We start from the raw sequence: 15,598 nt of genomic DNA, 5'->3' as shown, positions 1-15,598 counted from the left end.
AAAAATAAAATTTAATACTTAGTTTTTGATCATCTATTATAGTTTTGTGTTTTAATGTAGTAAATTGCATGTTACATGTCGTGCTCAAGCTGTGACTGAAGATATATTGCAAGTAAAATTAAAGAGTTTTTGTCATGTGACTAACTAATTATTAAGATAGTCAATTTACTCATGACTCACTAATTATTATACGGTTTTGATAGTATTAGTAAAATGATCTTCTTTCTTTTACATAAAATTTTAATTTATGGCACAAGATTTCTACTAGTATACATAAAATTGAATAATACTGAGTATTTAAGGGATAATAAAACAAATATGCAAGATAAACAATAAATAGGATATTATACATTAAATAATTTAAATGAATATGTACGTTTTATTCAAGATATGGTGGGACGAGCAAAATCTGTCCCATCGATTTGCCTATTTTAATGGGAAAATTTTGCATAGAATAGAACACGGAAAATGGATGCCAAGATTGTCAAAGTAACAGCTAAGAAAAGTTTAATTATTGGCTTTATCTCTTAGAATTAGTATAGGAGGATATATATATATATATTACTGTTGTTTTTTGAGTCTTTAATCTGCTAGATTCCTTCAATCTTGAAGACGTGTGGCACGGAGGTATAAAATCGTGAAAAACATTTCACCATGGCTTTTGTAATAATTGTTTGGAATTCCAAAGACTTGGAAAGTTAAGTGTTATATTCTTCCTTCTATTATGCAATGTGAATTTTGGATTATAAAATAGTTTGTTTCAAATTGCGTTGCAAACTGAAGACGTAGGAATCATGTTTTCTGGGTTTCTGTATTGACCCAGCAATCATTTAATCAATTTATCATGTTCATGTGGCAATCATGTTATCAATTTATCATGTTCATGTGGAAAACATGTTATCATATAGCAATCGTGTTACACGGATCTATATTCCTTTTCTTTTGGCTCAAATAAATTTTTTTTTAAAGAAACTCATTTATAATTACATATATACCCAAATTTACTCATTAGTATCCCACACAAGGATCAAGGATAGAGAAAGTGGAAAAAAAATTATGAAATCATGAAAAATAGTCGCCAAAGTATACACGATGTGTACAGTTAGAGACCATATCAATCAAGTAGTCATTAGTGACATCAATGGGTTTGCATATTCATAAAAGACTCAAAGCATTCACATTCGATTATTTAAAGAAATACACATTTTACACTAAAAACCTACTTTATCTATTTTACCATTCCATTTTACAATTCACCCTATCTTAGTTTTTATATTTACATACAACACATTAAAATAATATAAATTACTCCAACAAATAATAATAAACCATTTCATGAAAGTTTTTATACTACTTTTATAGAAAATAGAAAAATGCTATCAAAACATTAATTGTTTTCTCTTTCTTTTCCCATAAAAACTTTCATAAAATAGTGCACTAAAAAATATCCTTAGAGCATCCATTAACTTTTTCCTAATAAGATTTCCATTATTTATTGAAAATAAAAATAAAAACCTTTAAGGTTCATTTGGTTGGAGGGGTGGAAAAGTGGGAGGATATAAAATATTTTAATTTCTCTCATTTTTGTTTGGTTGGGAGTAGAAAAGTGGAAGGATAGAAAAAGTGAGTTTGTATAAATTTACTCTTACACCCTTGTTAAAAAATGATGGCTAATTTTTTTTTTTTTAAAAAGTGACAAAAAACCAAAAAAAAAAAAAAAGTAATCACCCAATTTATTAAAAAATAAAAATCATGTCTTGTTAAAGAAAAAAAAAAAGGCAATGTCTAGGATAAAAAAAAAAAAGAAGAAGAGGCAATTGCCCATGAAAGCACAAAAAAGGAAGAAGAAAAAAGAAAGAAAAAAGAATTGGACGAATTGCCCTTGCGCAAGTGCACATTGCATTTTTGTCTATTAAACAACCTCATTTTTTCCCTTCAATTTTCTCTTCATTTTGGAAAGAAAACTGTAAGGACACGATTCCTGCGCGGCCCAGTGACATTTTTGGGTTCACGCGGGAGAGATCCCTCACAATACGATTTGTAGAGAGTAGGCTTGAAAAGCTTGGGCTTGGTCACGGGGCGATGGTCCGGTCTGGATTTCAGAAAGGTCCCTGTGGAAAATGGACTGGGCCTAAACGTTTAAAGCCCCGCCATGCTGCCACTTCTGAGAATGGGCTCCTCGGACTTGATCCGAGGACCCTTGTGATCCTTTCCGGCTGTCCAACGGAGGACCTTCTCTGTTCTGTGCATGGATCGTTCCGGCGATCTTATTCATGAAGTCTTTCTTTTTTCTCCCCCCCCCCCACTGGATTCACTTACTTCTCCTTTTATACTAGCGTGCATTCGATGTCCTTCGTCCACGTGTAGGGTCAGTCTTTACAAATACTGACATTGGTCCCATCAGTCTAATCCCGGAATTGTTGGGGATGACTTGATAAAGCTGCAGAGTACGGTTCTGTCAGGCATTGGGCCTTATCCAGAAGGGTATTTAAGGTAATCGCCCCAAGGTATTTTGGATTTCCTTACGAATTTATCCCTTTATTCTGGGCGGATTATGGGCCTGCCGAGGACTAGACTGTCCTCGGCTGCCTCCCAAAATTGGTCTGTGCTCTGCGTCATGGAGCTTGAGCCACAGTTCTCCTCGGATTGGGCCCTCGGACTCTCTAAGGGCAAATGGGCCTGGTCCACGAATTGTTGGGCCCCACAAAAACTTTTTGGTAGGCTTGGGGAGAAACACTCAGACTCCATCATTTATTTTCCTTACTCTTCACCCAACCAAACACACTCCAAAAAAGTTTTCCTTCCCATTTTCTCTCCAAAGTTTTTCATCTACCTTATTTCACCTCCAAACAAACACACCCATAAAACATGTATATAAGGTGAAAAGTGTTCACTCTAAAATAAAATAAAAAAAGGTGAAAAGTGTTGAAGTAAAGTCTTTTACAGTTTACTATTTTAAATTTTCAAAGAATATGCTGGCAGTGACGCAATGAGAAAACAAGAACAAGTAGCGGTCTTGTTGATGAGAGCGATAAGAAAAGTTGATGCCCTTTACAAGTCACGCCTTGGCAGCTAATTAATATTGGGTGAATTTGAGAAGACTTCATTGATGGCAAGACATCTTCAAGACGACACTGTCCCCCTCCCTTGCAAAGCCTCATTTTGTTTTGTTTTGTTTTGTTTTTCTGTTTAACATTTGGATCAAAAGGTAAAATCATGGAATGACCAAAATAATATGGAATTTCCAGAATCAATTGATATAATCTAGTACTTTCACTATGATGGAATAAGCCATAGTGACATGTACAATGTCTTTAAAATATTGCATATAGAATGGAAAAAAAGAATATTTGCACCTTACAATGGGCCATGGCTAATTTTTGAATATCTATAGCTGACCCAAAATTTTAAGACTAAGGTGTGGTTGTCATTAAAATATTTTTTGCTAAAAGAAGATGAATTCTTTATGATATTAGTGTCTTTATTTTGCCAAGAATGTTATAACATGGTGGCATATCATACTCTTCTACATTATGGAAACTAGGGTTCAAGTCCCACCTCTCCCATATTTGTAACTATCGAATTATTAAAAAAAGAAATTTCTTTATTTGTGTTCACTCCATCACTTAAGTTCATAGATGAAAATAACTCAATTGGCACTTCCTCTTCACATAATATCTGGATGGAAGCTGAGGTTGGGGTTAATGCTCCACTATGTGTGCATGTTACCATGGTATTGTACCCCCATGCGTAACATTTTATTCCTTCTTAGCACTGGAAGGACTATCTCTATGTAGCCAAAATTAATGACTGGCTTATGAGATCTTGATATTCTGCTGAAAAATGAAGGTTAATTGGCTAATATTTTATAAATATTGCGAATATATAGCAATGGGAGAGCATTTTGTTCAAGTCTAATGATTCCAAAAGATATATAAGAACAATTGGATCTATTGTTTTTATTATTTATTAATGAAATTGGATCTATTGTTTTTATTTATTTTTTTTTTTGGGGGTAGAAAATTGGATCTATTGTTGTTTCAAGCATAATAGCTGCTACCCCTATACTCACTCTTATAAAGTGAGTAGCATGCTTGGTCGTGCTAGATTTTTTTTATTTATTATTAATATTTTATTTTTTGGAAATATGGTAGTGTAAGTGTAGGTTAGATATAGTTGCGGTAACTTACTGCCTGAATAGATTTTATGGAATATTGCCATGTGAAGAAATTTGGTTTTGTTTTCTTGTGGGAGTAATAACATGTAAAATACTAATGCATTGGTATAATTGTTGTTTACTTTCTAGGAACTCTTGTACAATATTTTAAGAATCATTGTAAAAATTTATTTTCTAAGTACTAGCTTGAATTTTATTATTGAGTTTTCTCTGTTTTCTTAAATTATTAACAGATGTATATTAATCATCTACTATTAAGAACATGAACATGATTCTCTGCAAGAGTCCATAACTCATGGTTGACGGAATTGTATCTCCAAAGTGAAGTAAACTGACTCAAGTTTTGTGGTATGTTGGAAAATGTACATAGTATCTTGTTTTAAGTATCTAATCGCATTATGGATGAGTACTCTTGTAATGAATGTTTTTTTGTTTTTGAAGAATGGACTAATGCAATTGGCAAGAGAGGAGGAAGCTTATAAGCACAAGAAGTAAACTAAAGAGGCAATAGAAGAGGTGATTCTCTGCAAGAGTACATAACTCATGGTTATGCTCACTATACTGATGAGAACACATTGTTTCTGGCAGTGATTAAGATATAGGCCTTCTCCGTTGTTTGTATTCAAAATAAAAACCCGATGGTGCATGCTCATTCCTTTTTCCTTATTAGCTTAAAGTGACATAGTAATGGAATTTTACGTTTTTATTTCGTCTATTCTTCAAATAATTTTTCATTTTTAGTTGTGAGCATGAAATTTGCTGATATAATTAGTTGAGTAGTACCATTTTATTCTAGTGTTCTTTTAAGATTTTGACTATGTTGTAGGCTATCTGGAGATGTTTAAGAGTCGTAAGCATGTGGTACAAATTCGTAGCGAGGAAATCTTTTCATGCTGAAGGGAATGACATCCGAAACCTTCCAAGGATGTTTCCTTTCAAAGAAAGACCAATCCAAAAGAAGAAAGAACTCTGTTAATAACTTCCCTATAGAACCACATCCATTTCCACATTGGTCTCTGTGGCAAAAGCAATTTGTAAATCCAATTTAGTCCAAAAGTAATAGCTAAAGTCCCTTAGAACACCTTTATAATTTTTCCCAAATAGCTAACAAATGAACAGTTTCAATACATTTGTTGAATACTGCTCATTAACAAACCAATTTCAGCCCATTTTAAATTCATTTCTTTTCCTCACTGACACTCTCTACCTCAACTAGACCAAAATCTCTCTCTCTCTCTCTCTCTCCTTTGAATAAAACCTCCATCCTTTGTCATTGCCATCACCGGTGGCTTTACTGATTTTGTTGGCAGATGGGCAACGCTCTGTTCATCTTAATTTACTGATTTTGATTGAAAATTTGTTGATTTTGTTGTGAGGGTATACTGATTTTATTGATCTGGTAGAAGAGTAAACTGATTTTATAGATTTGGTGGATGAGTTTGACAGTGAATTCAGTGTTCAAATGCCTGGGTTTTCAATGGCAGGAGATTGCTTGGTTGTGTGAGAGTGCGGTGGTGTTATGAGTGGCTGTGAAATACGATGAGAAAGCGAGGAAAAAAATAATATTTTCATTAGAGTAAAAAAACAAATATTACAAATATTGAGGTTGATGTAGGTATATGATTGTTAAAATAGAAAAAGTAGAGTTTTTAGAGTTAGTTTAGTTAAAATTGTGTAGTCTAATGTGAATTCTCCTAGGCCCCAATTAAAATTAATACAATATGAGCTCCCCAAATATTAGTTAGCTTTTGGTAACATTCCAAACATTGGAATTCTATATTTCTAAAGAACTCAACAGCCATAACATATCTCTACTCTATGCCGTTGCCATTATATATAGACTCAAATTAGTACACGCAAGAAATGTAGAAGTCATTGCTACTACAATCAAACATTGAACTTGAGGAGAAGCTTGTATGAAAAAATAAAGATGTCAAGAGTTCATTATGGTCAAGATTGTCACTTAGGAACTGACAAAAGGCAAGGAGCAGTTCCGTTGGACCTGACCTTGAGATCCATCCAAAACATTATTCCCTGGTATCTTCGTCATTGCCCAAGCAAAGTCCAGTCTAGCGGTTGATCTGTCATCTGAAGCATAAGTCCTTACCAGTCTTGCAGTCTTCTCATTAGCCAGCTAGTGCTGATTAGCAAAAAGGAGTCCTCTTCCCTTTTTAATGATTGGCTGTGAATTCATGCAGACTCACTCATTTCCAATGATTCCATGAGTTGAGAAGAAGGCTGACTGGTGGATCTATTACTGTCTTGGCACCTTATTCTCGTCTCAGTGAGGAAATCAAAAGCTATGGTTGGGTCAGGCTGCCCTGTCCCCTTGAAATTAGAGAGGTGTTTCTATATGAACTTACAGCCAATCTTCCCAATGTTGTGTGCATCTTCAGATGATCAAGAAACATGCAACCAAAAAACATTTCAAACCTTTTTCAACTGTATAAAACAAGTTTGTAGAATGAGAAAAGGCCTAGCTAGTAAGTACCTAGAAGACTGACTGTTGCTCTTTCATTCAAACCTCTTAAGGGCAAAAAGATGAAGTGTCTATTACCACCCAGTCATGGAATCTCCATCAGTCCATTGAAATATGAATGAGTGCGTCCCTCGAGCCTGTTAACACTAGATAGAAAGGGCCACCAGCCTGAGATGTTAAGTATAATAGTTTACATCAGAGAATTCCAATATATATATATATATATATAAGAAAACAGACAAAAGCACAAAATAACTATGCTCAGCTTGGTGGAGGTAAAGGATTTGGAAACCATAGAAAAAAAAAATCAACTCAACTAAGTGTATTGTAATTAGTTGACTGCAATAAGTTGAGTCACTTGATTTCCTAGGCTAAAAAAAGGAAAAAGGAATATCAAATTTGTTTGTTTATCTTTTCTCCTTCATTGCTCTCTATAACAAATAAAAAAAGGGACGCAAAGAAACTGGCATAATGTGGACAGGGAAAGATAAATTGGGAACAAAAGATATAATGGAAGCACAAAAGAAGAAGGTATATATAAGTAATGAGGGAGATAAAGAGAGAGGAATGGATTGTAGACAATGTTTTAAATTCCATTCCATTCCAACTGGTATATTCCATTCTGGTCTATAAACTAGCATATTAAACCCTCTATTCTGTCTCGGTCAAAATTCTAACATTTCAGGTGGAATATGCATTCCTTAACAAAATTGCTTTTGTGGCTTTCTTAAAATTTTTTTTTTTTTTTTTTAAATCCCACTTTAAGGAGATTTTATGAACTTTTTTAGTTAGTTTAATTATGTATGAGATTTTTTTTTTTTTTTTTTTTTTCAAGAAAGAAAAAAATAAATACATGTATATAAATGTATGAGATTTTATGAGATTTAATTACGTAAGAGATTTTTATGAGCCTCTTGTTTGTTTAATTAAGCATTATATTTTCTGCATTTTTTTAATGTTATATTTTTTATAAGTTTCAAACTTCAAGGTATTCTATTATTTTCATTTGTTTCAGTGACCAAAGCTTAAGTGGTCTATTGAGGTGTATGTTCAAACACTCAAAGACGCAGCTGTTTTGAACCTTTGATTAACTATGGACAGAGAGTACGAGCAACCAAGCATAAATTATTTCAATATCTGGAGCAAGAAAAATAAATGATCATTGAAAGGGAACTACTAAATCAGGATATTTACTTAATATAAGAATACAAAGAACAAACATAAGAAGTGAAAACTATGTATGTGGGGGGGGTGGAGAAGATAAATTATGGACACATACGCAGTTTAGGCATTGCTAAAAGACAGAAGTCGCTATTTCAAAACAAATCAAAACTGTAAAAGAATTAAAAGCGAAAAACTTCAATTTACATTTAAAAGAAAAGATAATGATAAAATCTCTAAGCAGAGCTACTAACTAAAAAGTTTTCCTGGAACAAACCATCTTCACAACACATTAAAAAGATAAGTGATTTAATTTTGCTAAATAGTTACTAGAGTCAAGGATATGTAGTCATACCAGTTCCTACGATAGGGAAAATATTCTGTGAGCTACTGATAAATGGAATCAATACATAGTCTGCATATCCAAAACTAAGTCCCAATCTCTAAAATGGGTTTTTTGACAACAGTCATGCATCTTAAAATTTTTGGAAATTTGAGTTTGCACCATACAAGCTCTCTATCAGACAACCAGAGGTAGCAGAAATGACACTTTTGACGGCATCAGCAGCACTCCTAACCCTCAAATTTGAAGAAATTAGATTCTCAAGTAACAAATGAAGAGATGAATGAAGACATCCATAACAAGAAAAATCTCCTTGTAGGCATAAACTAAAGATGCCTATTCCTTGAACTATAACCAATTTAAGAAACATATCTATAATCAGTACCACCTAAAGCCATTAAGGACAACCTAATAAGTGGAGAAACCAACCTTTTTCTTCTATTTTGGATTTACTTGATTTATGTAATTTTTGTATTTGATTTGTACACCCTTATATACTTCCTGTATACTTGGGTGTCTCTCTCTTTTTGATATTAATAAATCCTTATTACTGATCAAAAAAAAATTAAGGAGAGCCTGATAAATTGAAGCAAGATTCACTAAATGAAATAAGGTGAAGGAAAATGTAAATTCAAGTCGTAGCATATCAGCGTCACAGAAGAAGTGTAACCTGTCAAATGAAGATGATGGGTTAGATTCAAGTGAATGGATCCCAACTATAGCATCATTAAATGTGCATAACTAGGGGTGTTCATCAAACTGCATAAACTGTACAAACCACAAAAACTACACCAAAATCTCCCGCAAAATGGCCTAACCACACCGCACAACACCGCAAGTAACAGTGTACCACACACTGCACCGCATGATGCAATGTAGTTTACGGTTTTATAATAAGAAAACCGCACCGCACCACACCTTCTATTTATATATTAATATATATTTTTTAATATTAAATATATTATTAATAGTTTAATAACCCTAGTCTTCAAAAAAAAAATATTTGATAACCCTAGCAAGTGTTGATTAAGAAAACTAGCCCAAAATAAAGAAAAACAAGCTCAATAATTTAAAACTTGGTCCAAAACAAAGGGAAAATCTTGGGCTGGGTAGGAAAAGCCCAAAATTTGGAAAATATACCGGCTTCAAACCGTTCAAACTACATCTTATACACCATACCATACTGCATATGTGACCGTGAAATGAAGTGCAGTACAGTTATGCTTTTGGCTAAATTCTAAACTGCACCACATCACATATGTGATCGTAAAAATGAGGTGTAGTACGGTTATGGTTTTGGCTAAACCGCACCGACAAGTGCGGTACTAAAAATGGCCCAAAATTGCACGGATCTTTCTATGTAACTTTTTTTCCATGCTTATTGAGGCAGCCAGTTGTGAGGCAGCTAGTCCTAAAAGTGATTCGTACGAAAGGTTTTGGTTTTTTAGATTAACGTGATTCACATTAAAGGTTTTTTACACATTATATTGGAGAATAATTTGCTGCCGTTTTGGGATTGTTCTTTTCTTCCTTTTTCATTTGCAAATAAAGGGGTTTTTTTTTTTTTTTTTTGATAGCATTCGCGCAAGAGTAAGTAACACAATTGAAAATTTTAGTTACGTGGCTACTTAACTGGAAAATACACTTTCATCCCATAAAAAAAAAAAAATTCATATGACAAAATTTTAAGAGAAGAACAGCACCTAAGTATTGTACCTAAGTCTTATCCTTTATATAAATACTAGTGTGGATGGCAAGTGCAAGACACGTGTTACTTATTTGAGGAAGTATAAAACTATATACATATAAAATATATGTCATACAAAATTAATCTCATTCGTATAAGAATTTTGATACCTATTTGCTAAAGGGAATATCCACTCATTAAAAACTTTTAAGAATGATAACGAATGTTATCATCTTCCAACAATAAACAACTGAGTTTTGCTAAAATCTTGTCACAATATTTAAATTTTCACAATAAATAATGTCATATGTTACAATTGAAACTCTTCATCGAATATTTTCAACCATACAAAATGAAAATTGTGTCATTCATACTTTCTTCTTTATCATTCTACATGAGTCTAGGTGCAATCTTTAGCTTAATTAGTTTTTAATGAACACCCATTTTAGGCAAGAAAAGAAAATAAAATAAAAAAATAACAAAAGACATGTGCCATCGAATTTTTTATTAGATAGATTATAAGTTTCAAATATTTAAACCTAAAAAATTGATGTTCTCTAGGTAACAAATAAAATACCTCATATTGTCATTCCAACTTTCTAAGCATTATTACCATCTAAAACTCAAAACAAACGAAGAAAATTGTTGAGATGTTAAAATTTAGTGAGAGTATTTTAGATATTACAGAATAGAATATTTTTAAAATCATAAACTTTCATTGGGGTTTAATTAAGAGAATAAAATTATGACATATTTGTTCTTTTTCAAAATATTTGTAAAGTTGTAATTTACAACTATGTGTTTTGTTGGCTTTAATTCCGTGCCAAATTTGATTGTAACTTTATTCAATCTTTTGTATCCTATATTTATTGTGGGATTTAATTGTAAGGATTGTGTGATAGAGAGAGAGTGTGAAGACTCAAGCTATTGAAGACTGAAGAAGTTTTCGCGGGTAGCTCATGACTTAGCATCCCGTGAAGTGATGCATGTACCCTGCACATGATTAGAATGCGAAAAGTCAGTACAAATAGAGACAGTTGTGTTTCGCAAGTATCTCACGGGTAGCTCATGACTTAGCATCCCGTGAAGTGATGCATGTACCCTGCACATGATTAGAATGCGAAAAGTCAGTACAAATAGAGACAGTTGTGTTTCGCAAGTATCTCACGGGTAAGGCCTTCCTGCCAGACATCCGCGAAACATTCTGTTTTGCCAAACTGTGCTATTTGATACACACTTTCTGTACCCACACTATATATACCCACATTATCCACAAATGTTGAGAAGTGCTTCAAAGAGAAAACCTTAGCCACAAACTTTGAGAGTTAGAGATTGTTATACCCACAATCCTCTACACAATTGCTTGTGGATTTTCCTCAACTCCTACCTCTCCATTTCCATATTATTGAAAGGTTAATAGCCCAAACACTTATCACACCCTTTCAGAGTGTCAAGTGATATTTTGGTGCTGCTGAGAAGCATTGGAAGAAGCCAAGAATGGCAGATGCAACATGGTGCTTGTTGCGGGATCCGGAGAGCTAGACAAGACACGGTTTTAAGAAGCCTTATTGGAGTAGGAGCTTGGAGGGCTTAGGTACATCGGGTAGATTAGGTTTGGAGGGTTTCTTGCTAACCCATATATCCCAACTGATTGTCTAGTGGATCAATTACCGCTTGAAGGGCGGCGGAGAGGTTTTTTACTGAGTTCTTCGGTTTCTTCTTCGATAACACATCGGTGTGTTATCTTGTGTTTGCATCTCTCTTCCCTACTCTTTTACATTCCATTTTACTGCTGTGTTGTCTTAATTACAGATTAGAGTAGCTTGTTTGTTTATCTGCTCGCATTTACACTACTCCGCACTTAGTATTAAGTTAGTGTAAAATCTATCGAGCCGTAACTTTAATTTGGGGGTCTAAATAGCTCTTGTGTTTTTAACACTTTTTCGAGCTTTCAATATTAAAGGAGAAATTGCTTAATTTTAAAGTTTAAAAAAGAATTGTGAACTATCTCAAACATAAATGATGAAATGTTTTTTAATCCTAAGTTTGTGGGTGTGTGTAAAACTATGCATTTTTACTTATAGTGATGTCTAAAGAAAAAAAAAAAAAAAAAGTACAAAAATTCAATCCAAGAAAATTATATGTAAAATAGTGAATTTTGGCTCAACAAAAATTGACTAATAAAAAAAAAAAAAATCTAGAAACACAGAATATGACAACATTTTCATAATACTTTAAAACTTTGTTATATTTTACTTTAACTTGTAAATAATTAACATCTCAGCAGTTGTAATAATATTGTGATAATAACAAGATGTCTTAACATTTTCACAAGAAAAATACTATGTTCACAACATTTTCATTACAAATTATAAGTAGTAAGTTGTTACGGGTGGGCAAAATAGTAATTTCATTAGTAAGTTTAAATTAGAATAACAATTTACCACCTAAGATTTTTTATGAAAATGTTGTGAAAAAGTTTGTAGACGTAACACTTTTTTTCACAATACCTTTATTTTTTTATTGTGGTTGGTCCTAGTATGATATTTTATTATTTTATTTTGACATATAAGAAATTAACACTGCTCTTTTTATGTATAGAAAATGGTGTTTAAAAAAAAAAAAGCAAAAATTCAAAAAGTCAACTCAAGAAACTCGCTTGTGAAATAATGAATTTTAGCTCAATAAAATTGACAAAAAAAAAATTGTAAAAATACAAAAAAATGCCACAACATTTTCACAATACCTTTTATTTTTTGATGTAATTGATTCCAATATGATATTATTATTTTTTAACTTATAAGGAACTAACACTTTAAAAATTGAGAAAATATTGTGATAATTTGATGTGTCAATATTTTATTATTTTAAAATTTAAAATAAAAATCGTGCCCGATCATATATATATATATATATATAAAAGGCAAAGTCAAAGTTTCAAACCAAACTGGGTGTTTAAATAAATTAAAAAAAAAAAAAAAAAAAGGGCCAAAACAAAAGAGACGAACTGTGAGTTTTGCCATAGCGTATTGAACAAACCAAAAAATTACTGTAGAAAAGCTATTGGCTCTTTTTATATATAGAAAATACAAATAAAAAAGTGTTATTTCTATAATATTTTCACAACAAATCATATGTGGTTAGTTGTTATTGATTCAAATTTGAACTTACCAGTGATATTACTTTTTTGTCCCAACAACGAAGGAAAATTGGTACCATAAATGTCTGCCCTTAACCTCAAAAGTCAAAATTAGGGACATAAGAGATTGGGATATTTCCTGTACGACTGCTTAAAAGGAAAAGTTAACATTTATTAAAGCATTCGCATTAATTTGTAAAAATATTTCAATCTATTTTAGTATAAAAATTGACTTTTTCTATTTTATATACCTTTTTTTAAAAACACCACATATCAATTATCTATTTTACACTATATTTTATTAAAAATATTTTTTTTTCTTGATTTTTAAAATTTTTTTTATTTCACACTCAACAACCACATCCATTCTCTTTCTTCATCTTCCATCCTCAAGATACGTAACAAAAAAATAAACAACTAAATGCAAAATGAACAGTGTTAGTGCAAATTTCTAAATTTACACAATTACTGTAGTAAACTTGTAAATTTACACAATTATATGTAGACTGATGTGAGACATTTTTAGGCAATACTATGTAAATTCTACACATTTTTTCTATTATATACGGACTGATGTAAATGTTCTTAATAAACCATTTTTGGAAATTTATATGGGAAAAGAAAAAAAAAAGTAATTAATGTTTTGATAGATTTTTCTATTTCCCATAAAAGTGATATAAAAACTTTACTAAAATAATTTATTAAAAATTACTCTAAAGCGCTCATTAACATAACCCTTACTTAAAAGAGCCAATTTATTGGCATTTATGACAAAAGTTGTATCTTAGACCATAGACATAATTTTTGCCACAATTTTGAAGTTGTCAATTGGGATTGATGAACTGTCATTTTTACATGGATGCGTCCAATTTTTGCTGGATTAACCAATTTGGGAATTTAAAGTGAAAACTTTAAGCGGAACCTTTTTCTCATCTTATATTTAAATATTAATTAAATAATATTTATTTAAAATATATTTTTCTTGCTTTTTGTTGTGTTTTCTTTAATACTAATAACAAATAATAATAATAAAAAATCAAACTGATTGAAAATATATATATATATATATATATAAATATATATTTATATAAAAGATGGTTCCTTTCTTTCAACTGAACTTTTATGTGGTTCAAAAACCCTCGTTAATGAAGGTTAACTTCATTTAGAAATAGGATCATAAATGTCAAATAACAAATTTCATTTTGAATTCGAAAAGAGAACTCCTAAACTTAGGATTTTTTTCCCCTTCACGTTCAAAAAAGAAATTACAGTTACTACTTATTTATAAAGTTTATCATTTTTGTTTATTTGAAAAAAAATATATATATTTCTAAATTATAATAAATGCAAATTATTAATTTTTACCAAAAAAATAAAAGAGCCTCTGAGCGCATGCAAAAATGGATCAATAGGATATCACATCAACCCACGTATTGCTAAGAGAAGAGCTAAGAGGTGCAATGATATCAAATAAATTACTATAGGGCTAAACTGTAAACGTGCATCACTGTGTGCAAAGAACATGTATTTATATTAGTTGAGATACACCCATCTCATTGATTGTTACATTAGTTTTTATACTTTATGTTGTAAAAATTGTAATTACTTAACTTTTTTTTATATTTAAAAATCATTGATAAAAAGTATATATTTTTATTTATTGACTAATATTTAGGGTTCTATTAGTTAAAAATTGGAGTCTTCTTTCACTTGGGAGCCTTAAGCTAGAGCCTAAGCACCTTCTGGGTTGAGCCGGCCTTGGACGCATCATTTTTATTTACTAGCAATGGGCCCGTGCTATGTGCTAATAATGCTGTAAGCTGCCATGTGAGAATGTAATATAGAATATTCGAAATATTTTAAAGTAATAACATGAAGTAATTTTGTGATAAAATGAAGAAGTTTTTATTAAATTAATGATGTAATAAAAAAAATTAAGGGAGTGAAGAATTTAGACTATATATTAAATGTTATAAAATTAGAAATTAGTTATTATGTGGTGTAATAAGTTGATTATTTGTTTAATCATAGTTTTTGTTTCTTCAATGCATTGGAGTTAGCATAGTTTTTTTATTTTATTTTATTTTATTTTATAATATAATGTTAATGTTTAGTTGGCTTATAGAAATAGAGAAATGTTACGTCTATAACATTTTTATAACAAATCACAAACGGTTAGTTGTTATTGGTTCAAATTTGAAACTAACACTAAGATTACTTTTTTGCCCTAACAATAACAACTAGTAATAACATGCCACTTAGGGTTTGTTGTAAAAATATTGTAGACATAACATTTCTTATAGCAATATCATAAAAAATTTATAATGTCACGTTTACATTATTAAAGTATGATAGTGGTAGGTTAAACACTCAGTAAAAATAATAATATCCTACTAATATAATTTTAGGGAAATGCTAACGAGTGCCCTTAGGGCACTGGTTAATAATCCATTTAAAGAAAGTTTTTATGAGAAATGAAAAAAAAATAATTAATATTTTGGCAGTTTTTTTTATTTTCCATAAAAGTGGTATCAAAACTTTCTTAATAGAATTTTATTTCCCATAATTTTATTATACTCCAAAATATGTAAAAAATGTGAGGTGGAAAACTA

At 31.3% G+C, this 15,598-nt stretch overlaps 1 long non-coding RNA gene across 2 annotated transcripts; it reads right to left on the bottom strand.

Moving 5' to 3' along the window:
• Positions 1–5,857: 5,857 nt before the first annotated feature.
• LOC115983182 lies at positions 5,858–9,082 on the bottom strand. Of its 2 annotated transcripts, none has more exons than XR_004089900.1 (3): positions 7,936–9,082; positions 6,669–6,824; positions 5,858–6,567 (listed from the first exon to the last, which is right to left on the bottom strand). It is a non-coding gene; the product is annotated as an uncharacterized LOC115983182 (long non-coding RNA). The 2 variants fall into 2 exon arrangements; XR_004089899.1 differs by having other exon boundaries at positions 8,173–9,080.
• Positions 9,083–15,598: the final 6,516 nt, after the last annotated feature.

The sequence above is a fragment of the Quercus lobata genome, chromosome 4 (assembly GCF_001633185.2).
Source record: "Quercus lobata isolate SW786 chromosome 4, ValleyOak3.0 Primary Assembly, whole genome shotgun sequence".
NCBI classification, from domain to species: domain Eukaryota; kingdom Viridiplantae; phylum Streptophyta; class Magnoliopsida; order Fagales; family Fagaceae; genus Quercus; species Quercus lobata.
The sequence above is the reverse complement of the archived record's forward strand: the minus strand, read 5'-3'. Positions and strand labels throughout refer to the sequence as shown.